The following is a 14,027-nucleotide window of genomic DNA, read 5'->3' on the forward strand; positions in this document are numbered from 1 at the left end:
AAATAAACAGTCACTTGATCTCATGGATAAGAAGCTTTGGGGCATTTAGGAAATTCCATTTTTGGTGTTATGTAAGATGAATGTGCCCAAGAAAACTTGTCTTGAGATATTTGATAAACAACTTGTGAGTGGATTCAGCAACTAATCTACAAAGTGAGCTAGTGGAAAATACATCATGAATAATTCTTAGGGCAAATTTTGGTATTTTTTTCAATTTCTGAATAATTTAGGAACTGTTCCTGTCACAGGGTGGTAAATCCGGCCCCCTTGGAGGCAGGATTTTCAGCCTATCAGGCTCTACCTGGTGTGCTTCGCCCAGTAGTTACTACAGTCTACCTTAGCAGTTCTAGTCAATAGCAGCCCTCGTCAGCAGGGCAATCGGGCCAAAGGTCAGGCCAGTAGCAGCCCCTGGTCAGTGGGGCAATAGGGCCCAAAGGCCAAGTCAGTAACAGCTCCCCCATCAGCAGAGCAATAGGGCCCAAAGGCTGAGTCAGTAGCAAATGACCCTATAGTCTAAGTGTGACGCTCTCCCTTGGGGGTTAGTGGGGTGGGTAGGGGGAACCGGGCCCTCCCTCTCCACCAGGTCCCAGCCCAAGGCCCTGTCAGTGGTAGGTGTGTCCCATCACTAGCTCAGTGGGAAATCCACCCAAAACACACAGAGCTCTCGAGGAGTGCCAATTCCCTGCCCCGGGCTACTTCCTACTCTGTTCAGGATTGCCGGCCTCTTCCCCACCTGTGTCCTCCGAGCTGGCTACTTCCCCGGCCAGTCTCTGTTGGCTGTCCTTCTCCATAGCATCTGTCTGCTTCTCCTCTGCTTCCTCCTCCAGGGCTCTGGCAGGAGCTCCTTCCCCTGTGGTGGCCAGCCCTGACTGAGCTTCTCCACTCGCCTTTATACTGGTCCTCCAGTTGGAGCATGCCCAGCAGGGCTGTGGGAGTGGGGGGTCTCTCAGGCAGGTAGCCCTGGCTAACTGCTTCCAGCCCAGTGCAGGGTTACACCCCATCACAGACTCCAACCTCTGTGGGTTATTTGAAAGAGTCTCTTTACTCATTTAGGCCAATAATTTTCAGCCTTTAGTTATTCCCCAATTATTAATTTTGTCTATTTGTATTCCTGGTGTGATGGCTGGCTAGATAAACCATATATTATTGTTTCTATACCCTGAACAAAAGTTTTTTAAGGAGAATAATGAATGGCAAATAACACTTAGTGACTTCCTGCCTGATTTTCCAACAAACTTTTTCATGCAAAAGATTGAGTACATTTTAGAACTCATGATCCCTTGTTCAAGTAACTGCCAGTCATCTAAACATAATCAAGCAATAAACAGCAGCAGAGCTTGGAATAACTGTAAAAATATTTGCTAACAATATTATCTGATCAGATCTAGCTATGAGTTAAATATGAAGAAAGACAAATATTTAAGCATTTCTGAATAAATGGTAAAACAAAATAAATACCAAATTTGCAGGAGTTGAAGCGGTTATTCCTGGACTCTGATTATGCACACGATGCAATGACTGTACATTATCTGCTACCCTCAGGACTTTAGTGAAATAAGATGTCAGGTTTTGTGACTTTTTCCTTGTGATCAAAATTTTAAACTCATAAATAAACTATGTAGAATAAACATTTATTTTCATATGGTAAATCAAATACATGCAGGTAGAGTTTCCAGGAGCATTTTGACTATCTCTAGGGATGAGAGATTCAGATAGATACATACACTTGCCCGTGCGCGCATACGCACGCACACACAAACACACATAGTTTGTTACTAATACAGAGGGGAATACATTCAAACTGCATTATATAACCACAAACTGTTCTAAAATTCTGTACAGCGGAGTGTGCTATTATGCTTGCTAACAGGGGCAGATGACCGTTTTGCGGGGCCCTGGGCAGCATAACCCCACGGGGCCCCCCCTTTGCCACGGTGCATACGCCGTGACACCAAGCGCATGCGCGGTGGCGCCACGGCGCATGCGCTGGGCTTTTTTAAGAGCGGGGCCCGGGGCGGCTGCCCCGTTCGCCCTGCCCTATATCCGACCCTGCTTGCTAAATTTACACTGTATAGTTAAATCCAATAACATTAATATTAGCAGAGGCCAGTTAACAAGATGTTTTCTTTTAGTTATTAGTGGGTGGGGACTGCACCCACTGCTCACTACACTCACCAACCCCACCCCACCCCGCTCTGGCCGCGTTCACATTCACAGCCAGAGAGCCTCACATCAGGACATTCTGTCTCACATCAGGAACAACTTTTTTTTATAGAGATACTGATTAGCTAAAATCAAGCATTGTGTTTCCATGTTATTTCTGGCCATTTTCACAGACAAATGGGTGACTGCAAAAATGTCTTCCACAAGTATCTCTCTCTCTCTCTCAAACATTTTTTCCTGGTTAAGTTGCCCATTCATGGGAAGGTTTAGGATGTGCGTAGGGAGGAAGGGGAGGGAAATAGGGTGTATGTGGGGATAGGTGGTGCGGTAAAGGGGGGATGGTAAGGAGAGAGGGCTATAGGAATGGAGGCTGGGGGATGGGCAGTGTGGGAGTGCAGAGGGGGCGGGGTTTGGGAAGGATGGGGATGTAAGAATTGAGGAAGGTGGTGGGGGTAGGGATAGGCAGTGTGGGCTGGGGGAAGGGGTTAGGAAGGATGGTGTGTGGGGGAATGGAGGCAGTAGGATGGGGGTGTAGGATGGAGGTGGGGTGGGGATGGAAGGAGGGGGATGGATAGCATGGGGTGGGGAAGAGAAGGGGTTAGGGAAGATGGTGGGTGTAGGAAGGGAGGCAGGGTGATGCGGGTGTAGGAATGGAAGATGGAGGTGGGAGTAGGGATGGAAGGAGGGGGGTGTGCTGTGGGTCATAGAGCTCTGGGATAAGGACTAGTGACCCAGAATACCCCACTGGGCTCTCTTCCTGCATTTCTCAAATCTGGTTCTCAGTAGAATGTGGGCGTGTATAGCTGGTGGCTTCCCCATGGTGCCATGTCTCTCCATTGAGCCCTGCTCACTCGGAGCATGTCCCAGCCCCATGGTGGGAGCTCACTTGCCAGCTTGAAGGGCACATCTGGAGCGCTGCTGCCATGCAAAGACGGGCAGTACTTGGGTGTGGAGAGTGGGGAATTCCTCTCCCTACCTGGCTGCTACCGTGGCCTACACGTAACCCAGCCCTTGCCCCTTGCTAGCAAGCTGGGTACCCGGGAGCACCTGGAATGAAGGGGATTCATTTGGAGCTAGGCCCCATTTTATTGATTGCATTTGGTTTTCTTTCACACGTGAAGCTCAGAATTCCACAGAGGTTAGCCCTGCCTGACAGACCACTTCTCAGTAGCCCCGTGCCAGCTACCAGGAGAGGCTCCAAACTCTGCACACGAACCAATTATTTTATTGGTGGGTGGGGCAGGAGTGGGAAGGGTGCAGGGGGGTGTGACTGGCTGGCGATTGAAGGGCAGGAGTGGGTGGGTTGGGCCAAGAGATTTCGGATAGAAGAGCCTGTCCAGGAGTGTGGTGGGAAGGGGCGGAGAAGGGTGCGAGTGACTTGAGGCCATGAAGAGTGCAGCTGGGCTAGGTGCAAGAGTAACAGGCTCTCTGGCTGCAAAAGCAGCCAGAAAGTGGGGGTCGGACAGCGTGGCGAGCAGGGAGCACAGCCTCCTTGTATAAGTAAATGAAAATGTTGATTTAGTACACTAAGAGAATAGGTGTATCTTTAAGAGGAGTTTTATATTTTTATGAGAGAGGAGTATTCAAAATTCAGGCAGGAGCTAGAACACTATACACAGAAAGTAAGGCTAGTGGAACCCAGAGGAGAGTCAGGTTTTCAGAAAACTTGGAATGGTTTTGTACACTCATTGGCTACGTCTAGACTGGCATGATTTTCCGCAAATGCTTTTAACGGAAAAGTTTTTCCATTAAAAGCATTTGCGGAAAAGAGTGTCTAGATTGGCACAGATGCTTTTGCGCAAAAGCACTTTTTGAGGAAAAGCGTCCGTGCCAATCTAGACGCGGTTTTGCGCAAGAAAGCCCCGATCGCCATTTTCGCCATCGGGGCTTTTTTGCGCAAAACAATACTGCATTGTCTACACTGGCCCTCCTGCGCAAAAGCATTTGTGCAAGAGGGCTTTTGCCCGAACGGGAGCAGCATAGCATTTCCACAAGAACACTGACAATCTTTCATGAGATCGTCAGTGTTCTTGCGGAAATTCAAGCGGACAGTGTAGACAGCTGGTAAGTTTTTCCGCAAAAGCTTTTGCTTTTGCGGAAAAACTTGTCAGTCTAGACGCAGCCATTCAGTATCCTTCTGAAGTGTCCTAGTAGGTTTAAACCTTGACATAATACATGCCACAGCAAAGAGTGGAGGAGGACTATTGTTTCCAAACTGCAGTGACAGATGCAAAAAGACAAGACCTGTCAGGATATTTTGTGAAAGAAAATGAATCTTCTACATTGTGCCTTTCATCGTAGGGTTAAATATTAGATGCAGCATATGGAATCTATGTGTGTGCTCTTTGCAACTAAGCAGGGTTCCCTCTAAGGTGTGTGCGTGCATGGGCGTGCACCAAAAATTTGCCTCCCACCCACCTTCTCAGAAGAGCCATGCACTGGCTGCTCAGCTGCTTGGGGGCGGTGCTGGTGGTGGGCAGCAACACCACCCCAGGAGCAGCAGGGCAGGCACCATGGCAGGCACCATAGCAGGCTGCTCTGGCGATCCTGGTTGGGATTAGTGCCAGAGCCACGTCTTGGGTGGGTTGCAGCTTCTCCGGCAGCCAGGGCTGCATCACCAGTGGCAGGTGGCTGCTCCGGCTGTAATATGTTTCCATGCTTTGGATTTGTAGGAAGGCACATAATCATCCAGGACCCATTCATATACTTTAGCCTTATTTCAGAGGTAGGGGAATTGTCAATAGAACTTGATATGTAATCTGGAGATTTCACTATGCATCTATAAATGGAATATTTATGTATAGAAAGAAGGGAGGGGGGAGTATATTAATGGTGAGAGAAGGTCTTCTAGACAGCAATTCTTTTGTGCACAGAAGGCTCAATGTGTTCATCCAAGTCTGCTTCAGGCCCCTTGGAATTGCACAGGTGACCATGTAACTATGCTGAAGTCTGTCCTGGCAATGTTTGAACGTATCATCTGCAGAGTCATGCAAATGTTTTTAATGGCTATTTCCCTTGTCTGGTAGTTCATAAGTATCAGTGGCTTTAGCTATTGGTGTGCAAATTCCTCCAGATTCTTTTCAGTTAGGATTTTTGTTTTCATTTTCTTCCTTTGTGTTTGGTATTGAGTCAGAGTTTCGTATTTTGTATCATGTGCTCGTCATTTTACTGGGTCATTACTTGTGTTATTTATTTTGAACATTCTCTTTATACCAGGCTCTAGCTTGACTGATCTTTTACTTCAAAACTCCATAAAATTGAATTAGAAATGAAAGAAAAAGCAATTAACAATGGGAAAGTATCACTATGGTAAAAATGAGTTGTTTAGTTAGACACTGACATGGTATCACTTTTATTATTCATTGATTTGACCCCTCTTTATGAAACATATTCACTCCAGATGTCACACACAAATGGAACATTTCGGGTGGAAATTTTTAAAAGCACATACAAATGTGGGGGCATAGACCACATTGAGTTGCCGTGGAATTAAAATTTCTAAATCTCTTAAGTGCTTTTCAGAATATTCCTCTTAATGTACAAGTTCACCTGCCGACAGCGGTGTGGGTCACAGGAGACGAATACCCTGGGCCCCAGCAATTCAAAAGGGCTTGGCCTCCCAGCCACTGCTGCTATTCCTGCAGCAGTAGTGGCTGCTGGAACCCCAGGCTCTGTAAATCACCGCTGGATTTCCACATGGTGGAATCCGGGCAGAGCTGAGGGCTGGAGGCTCCCTCCCTTCTGTTCACAGTCCTACACCTCCACTTTGCCTAGGGGCTCAGCAAGTAGGTTCCCATGAGTTCAGTTAACCCATTGCCACACTTTTCATTTAAATTAAAGATAAGGTGGGTCAATTAATTTATTGGCACGCGGGTAACTTTTAATGATGCTAGACAGAGAGAACATGGCATCTCTCTCAATACAGCTCTCAGGAATGTTATCCAGTAACAGATTCAAAATATCTTTCAAGCTTAGATTCTGGGGCCTGATTTTGCTCCATGACCATTTAGATGATATTTCTTAATAATGTGAGTGCCACAGTAGGACACATCCAAACAATCACACAACACCTTATTATTGGTGCACAAGACAAAACTCACTCCATTCATGGATGGAAAATCTTAGGGTATGTCTAAACTACATGGCTCTGTTGACGGAGCCATGTAGATTTGTTTTTTTGGCAAGGGAAATGAAGCCGCGATTTAAATAATCGCGGCTTCATTTAAATTTACATGGCTGCTGCGCTGAGCCGACAAACAGCTGATCAGCTGTTTGTCGGCTCAGCGTGCTAGTCTGGACGCTCCCCTGTCCAAATGAAAGCCTTTTATCGACATCCCTGGTAAACCTCATCCTACGAGGCATAACGGGGATGTCGATAAAGGGCTTTCAGGTCGGCGTGGGAGCGTCCAGACTAGCGCGCTGAGCTGACAAACAGCTGATCAGCTGTTTGTCGGCTCAGCGCGGCAGCCATGTAAATTTAAATGAAGCTGCGATTATTTAAATCGTGGCTTCATTTCCCTTTGCCTACAACCCTCATCTACATGGCTCCATTGATGGAGCCATGTAGTTTAGACACAGCCTTAGAGGGAATATTGCACCTGACCCTGAGCACTTCCTGTGAAGTATTGAGAGTGGGTAATGATTGAGTAGATTCAGAAGTAGGCAAAATGAGTTTGTCTTATTTCTAATTGTTACTGAGATGGCGCAGCTTGAAAATACCATCTCAATCATCAGAGAGCAATGTGGCCATTATACCATCTCATACTGGGTTCATTTTTGGGTTGTGTGTATAAGGCATAATCTAGTGTATGGAAAGTATTTCACCATAGCAGAGGGTGAGGGGTTCCTGGCAGTGAAACCTTTGGTATGCATTCCACCTTTTTGGCTAAAAACAAAATCTAGATGAACCAATATGACACCTACATAAAGCTGGAATTCTGGTACAGAATTAATGAGCTCTACTTGCAATAGATAACTGAATTACAACAAGAATTCTTAGAAAGGATTTTTGTCTACCAGATAAGTCCTGTCAAAACTAGATTGCTAGCAAATTTTCTTTTGTTTTGCTTCAAAGTTCAATGTATGTATATTAGTCAGTCTTATCTTCATCTAAGCAGTGAAAAGACAAATACAGACATTTGGAAAATAGGAGGAGTTTTTAAATACTGTATATTAGAAGAGAGAACATGTTAAAGCTGTCATTACCCAATTAATATTATTATTACTATTTTACTAACCACTTCTCCAAGGACATTTATGGTAGCTGCACATCTCGTAACTGTCAAATGCAAGTAAATAAGTGTCAAAGAAATTACAAACTATTTCAATTTCCTACCAATGCCAGTTGGGTAAATGCCAAAATAATCTAGTCTCACAAATATTTTTATTTATTTTGATTTACATACTCTACAAAATACATCTCAGTCGCTAGGTGCCCTGACATCCATTAAATATAAAATCTATACCAATAGAAGTAAAAGGAACAAAATGGACATAAATTCCATTCATAAAACAGTAACCAACAAGAAAACATAACAAAACAATCTTGCAGGGCAAACATCACACCCTCTACTTTTTCAGCCCACCATCAGGCACCTTTCCTGATAGATGTTGAAGCACGCCCTAAAGGTCAACACCAAGGGAGAGTGTAAATTCCAAAGCAAGGAACTTTGATGGCAAACACCCCAACAGTAGCAAAAGGATATTCTGCTTGAATGTGTCTGCTGATAGCAACTGCAGCCCAAACACATGGGGAAAGAGGCCGTCTCCAAGTAGGTAGGTTTCAATCTACATACAACTTTATAGGTCAGGTCCAATGTTTTAAATGTCACTCAGAAGCTAAAAGGCAGCCAAGTGCATATTTCAGAGCAATTGTGTGTCACTGTAAGAAAACATTTAACAAGCAGGCAGCAGTATTCTATATTAGCTTTGCTTTACAAATGGATTTGAGGACTAGCCCCATGTAGAGCACCATTGCAGCAATCTAAACCTGAGGTGACAAAGGGACAGGTTACACAAACGAGGTCTTCATTGGCTACAGAGGGTCTCAACCTCCTGACTAGATGTATTTGGTCATCTAAAAACAGCTAGGGACATAACTTAACTTAACTACCAGGTTGCATTTACTATCATACATGTAGCCTTTGGTTGCTTCCCCAAGCCCAATATACCCCATCCACCACACTTTATCTGGAGTGAGTCTCAATCAGTTTGTTTTCTTTCATCCAATCCAAATATTCATCAAGCCACATGGACAACTCTCAGTGTAGGCATGCCAGAAATACAACAATGAGCATCACCAGAATTGTGAAAGCGTTTCAATTCATCTCTCTTCAGAAACTCCAGTAAATCCTTCCTTAGGAATAAAAACAATGACAGCATCAGACCTTTGGGGTAGAAAAATAAGTGCGTAATTTTATTTTTTGTGATCTCTGAATGAATTGCATGAGACCAGCCTACCAATCACTTTAGGAGAGTGATTAGGACTTTAATATCCTATATAGTGACGTGCTAAAGGGGGAGTGATCACTGAATAAAGAAAGGGAAGGTTCATTCTCAAGTCAGTAACCTGATGGCAAAGGTTGAGGATGTCATAGGCACTGAAATTGAGATTTTGAAGACGTTTTTCGTTAGCTACCTCCTAGTCATTCCAGGGGGAAGTAAGTGCCTAAATACCTGTAAAAATCTGGTCAGAACAAGAAATATCTAGCCAAAACCTTTCCAAAAGTGGAATATTAAGAAAGCAGTCTATGGGTACGTCTAGACTACGTTTTTATTTTGAAAGAAGATATGCAAATGCAGTGCTCATTTGCATATCTTCTTCCAATCACTTTTTCAACAGCGTTCTTTTTCAAAAATGAAAGCAGTTTAAATAGGGTAGTTTCAGATGAACTCCCCTTTTTCGAAAGAATCCTTCTTCCTTAAAAATGAGGTGTACAGGGTTCTTTCAAAAAAGGGGGGTTCTTTAAAAAAAAACCATCTAAACTGCTTTCACTTTCGAAAAAACTGCTGTTGAAAAAGCGATCAGAAGATATGCAAATTAGCACTTCATTTGCATATCTTCTTTCGAAAGTGAAAGCAAGTCTAGACGTACCCTATAACTCAATAACTTCTCAACATTAAAGGGTGGCTTTTTAAACAGAGGCAGAACACGTATTTCCTTGAAAGCAATTGGCACTTTGGTTTCCTCAAAGGAAGGACTAGCAGTTTCCACCTTCAAAAGACCCATCACTTTCCCAGCAACCTTCCTCATCCAAGAAGGGCAAAGATCCAAAACACAAATTGTGTCTCCAGCAGATCCAGAACTTCCATGAGTGACATTAGCTGAAAATCAAGTCGGAAGTTTTCACATTTCCCCATACGGATAGTGGTTATATAATCCAATAACATCATTATTTTCACCCTCAGAAGAATTAAGATGCTGAAGAGGACTGAGAAGAGACAGTCGTAGCAGTATCCTACCTATTTAGATATATGGACTTTATAATTTTAGGATAAAATATAGTACATTATTGAAAAATCACAGATCAGGTACCATTGAAATAGAGTTCAGAGGACATTTAACAAAAACCGTCAAGAAATTACATATCTCTGTTCACAACACCTTGTGCATGGCATTGACGACTGACCTTCACATTATAAATGTCAGGTATTTTTAATCACCAAAACCAAAAGCTAGAAATAATTTTCTGTGTTAAAAATAATTAAGTTTTAATAAAAGCCTTCCCATGGCTAGAACAGACTCTTCTCTAGTACCCAAAGGAGAGGTCTACATTGCTATCACCAAGTAGGAGATAATATTAATACTAAAAGAGTAAATGTTATATAAGAGTATCATTTCATTTCTAAAGGGCATTTTAAAACTAAAACTTAGCATATAATGTTGAAATTACCCATGCATACTACATTTTGTTAATTCAAACTGTAATGTTCAATGGTTTGAAAATTTTTAATTAGAACAGTTATCTCAGTAGATTGAAGACCTTGATAATGAGAACTTAAGGTGGATGTCCTGGTTAGCAATTGGAAAAGTTACTCTTTCTCCAAAATCATTCAGTGTTGCCCCAATAAACTTAATATGTACTTAGATTGTTTTATTGTGTACTACAGCTTCATCACAACCTCTCCTGTCTAAAGCTACACTGTTCTAAGCTGTAATGACATTCTTTACTGAGTCAAGGATCTGTTAGATATTTTCTTTAGTAATAAAGAAAAAATATAGCCTTATTTGGTACTAAAGGCGAAGCCCTTGGCTTTGGCTGCCACCGTTATATTTTCCCTGATCAAGCAACCAAACACCATAGGCTATGAAAGTCAGCTTCTCAGTACCAAATATTAGGTAGCCACTCACAATGTTCTTGGTGGAATTAAAGACATAACTGCATGTCCCCCACCTTTAGTATACAGGAAATATGTCATGAGAGAGATCAAAGAAGGAAATAACAAAAACAAACAAACAAACAAAAAACCACACACCCAGAATTTCATGGCAGGTTAAATCTGAGTTTGATTCCCAGATCTGGTGTCTCTCTACCAGGGTGGGTAGCACTCTAAAGATGAGTTAAGCTCCTAGACAAGCATGTGTGGCTCACACTGCCATTTGATGGCTCTTCTTTTTCTCTAGAACAACACTGCTGGACCATAATGGCCAAAGGATGTAGGTAAGAATGGAATCTTCCATAGAAGGCAGAATTATGTACATAGGCCCATGGGTGTGCAGTTTATTTTCATGCTTCTGTTTTGAAAGAAGAATGGTATAATAGAAGAGATAGGTTTGAGATGCAAATCCCAGTTCATGTAAATGTTCACAGAGTTCAGATCAAAGGTTTCCATTCCAGCTCCAACTCTACATAAAACTGTTTAAAAATCTTCAAGAGACATGAAAACAAAAGTGACAATTTCTAAATACATCCAGACACAAGTATATAATACAAAGACACATTTCAACTGTTTAAGTGTCAACTTGTCTTATTGCCTATAATTACAATGAAGGAAGTTTCTGTATTTCAAAGGCAAAAATAACACAGCTATACCAGGGACACCTGTTGCACTTTATTAGTCATGGTTCATTAGAAGAAATAATGGGCAATTTTAGGCCCATTTAAAAATGATGAATTTTCAAGAGAACCAGCTCCTGTGGTGAATGATTTAATGTATCCCTGAGAAGGTGTAGATAAGGGGGTAGGGTTGGAATGACATCTAGGCAGCCAATGAATTTATATAGCAGATGGCAGTGAAAGATCGAATAGTGGCCAGAAGTTGCAAATTTCAAGCAGGAACGGAACTATCATTTCATGTCTGGACCCTCTATGTATAATGGGCTGATTCCACCCATTCAAGACCATCTCTAAATGGGTAGTAAATAAGTAAGGCCAAGCAAGCTGTTCTCTGTAAGCAGATTCTTCTGTTTGACTTTAGTCCAGAAGTACACAATAGGGCTACCTGTGGAAAATAACCCACAAGATTGTGACCTGCCTCTTGTGTGTTGAAAAGTAGTAGGGAGGTCAGAACCCAAGTTACCATTTTATCATTTTAGTAGGGACTAGTGAACAGGTTCCTCTAAGGAAAATGAAAATTGGTTTTGAATTTTCACTTTCCTAATATCCACTAAGATAAAGTAAACATTATGGTGTGAGTAATAGAGGCTAAGCAGATTTTCTTCTAACAAATTCATCTAATATTACCTTTTGAGAACAGTCTATTAATCTGCATTGATATTTTTATTGTATTAAGTGCTTAGTGGTTCTCTGAATTACTAAAAATAGTAAAATAAAGAGTATATATCCATATTAAAACAACACCTTAAAGAGTAACACATTTATTTGGGCATCAGCTTTTGAGGGCTGGAGTCCATTTCATCAGATGCATCAGAACATGGCTACCCTCTGGAACTTATATCCATACTGTAACCCACCCCTGATGTTAGAACAGAGTAGGGCTATGGATCTCTCCCCCCTCCCCCCCCCACACCTTTCTTCTTTTCCTCAATTAAACTGTTGGAATGAAAGAGAAGGGCAAATGTTGGGACAACAGCTCCCAAAAAACTTTAGGTAAGCCTCTGAAATGGACCTAGCCTCAAAATCTTTGGCGATGGACCTGTTATGACACAAGAGAAAAGGAAGATTGGTATATAAAACATGTCCAGAGTTCATAAACATAAGCATGTAAGTAGTCCCATTTTTCACAGTATTACACACATGCTTAAAGTCAGGAACATGTCACATCAGAGTCTACACTAGGGACAAAACAGTTACGCTCATTCCACTTATACTCAGCAATACCTTACAACTCCAACCAACTTAACAAAATGCACAGGGCTTTCTCAAAACATAACTTTTTAAAAATAGTAATTTATTAAAATTAAATTTAAATCAGAGAAACTAAATGAAGCATTGAAATGAACTGAGCTAAACAACAAGTTAAAACATGCCTGGGGAAACAAACATGTTTTTAGTGTTTCTTCTTAACTACAGACTCTCTAGTGGCTGTCCTGTAATGCAAGATGTGGCAAAAGAGTTCTCACTAAATTCTAAATTATGAATGAGACCATGAATTAGTAAGGAGAAAGAGTTAAAAGAGAAGACAGCTCAGACTTTGGCATGTAAGGCTTTTGATCATTAGTTTGAGTAAATGACAAAAAAAATCTTAAGGAAGAAAAGGAACAAAATGAAGGACTAAAAATGCAGCCTGAAAGGGTAAGTTGTTTAAATGTGCCATTAGCTCTTAGTTTACCAAAGACGAAAGGAAATCTGAAAGAATGTCAGACAACACGAGAAAGAGACAGTACATAAATTAAGTTGTCAAAGAAAGAAGGAAGCATATAGAAGTCCTTACTGGATGGCTCAGGAACAATAAATTGTGTTAAAAAAGGGCATAACGGCAAACCATGCTGAATGCAGGAAGGAACGGAAGGATTTGATGGAGTAAATTTGTGTTTTAAGGGGACATAGCATGGCATTAAGTGGGAGAACTAAAAACCTTATGAAGTTGAAAATTAAATGAGCTAAGCAAGAAAAAGATGAATGAACATAAATGAACAATGGACTGGAAAAGAATCAGAGAATGCAACTTCATAGGTCTAAAAACACCAGTGGTTTCAGTAAGGAGAAACTGAGGAGAACCTAAACAAAAAACCACATCTGGAAAAACCATCAGCTTGAAATAAAATCAAAGTGAGCCTGATAGCAGAGCCAGACAAAACTCTGAAAAGGAAAACAATGTTAATTCTCAATTAGCCAATATGATTAGTTTAAAAAGAAAAGCGGTATGCTTTTAAGAATCATTATATAGAACTTGAAAAATATAGGCAGCTGTTGGCTAAAAAGCAGGTAAAATTAATGCTACCCAGCTAAATGGTTTAGAAATTTAAATTGGTCATAGAATGCTTATGTTAGCTGGCATATTGATGTGATCGAAGCACATCAATGCACATCATCACACTTTAAAGGGTGGGATGTGTGTCTATGCAGTCATATGAGTATAAAAGGAAGAGCCAATTAAACCAAATTAATCCAGATTTTAAGCAAAAACATATATGTGGGTGCAATACGTATGTGCAATTGTGAAAGGACACTTCCAATTTATAAAACTCATTTAAAGAGGAAAGTCCAGTAAAAATTCATGTGTCTTAAATCAGAGTTTTTATTTTGAACTTGGGATCATAAAGATAAATAATGCTGTCATATTAACAGGGTTAATTTAAGTAATTTTACCAAATAATTTAAAGTTAAAGGTATTAAGTCACTAACTGCTATTGTGCCTTTAAATTAAGCTGCATGTGCAACCTTTGATTCCAAGCTAAAAACCTGACAGGGACAGTAAAAAGCAAAGATGTTACTTAGACTCTTTGGCCAACAGCCAACACA

The sequence above is a fragment of the Pelodiscus sinensis genome, chromosome 13 (assembly GCF_049634645.1).
Source record: "Pelodiscus sinensis isolate JC-2024 chromosome 13, ASM4963464v1, whole genome shotgun sequence".
Lineage (NCBI taxonomy): Eukaryota > Metazoa > Chordata > Testudines > Trionychidae > Pelodiscus > Pelodiscus sinensis.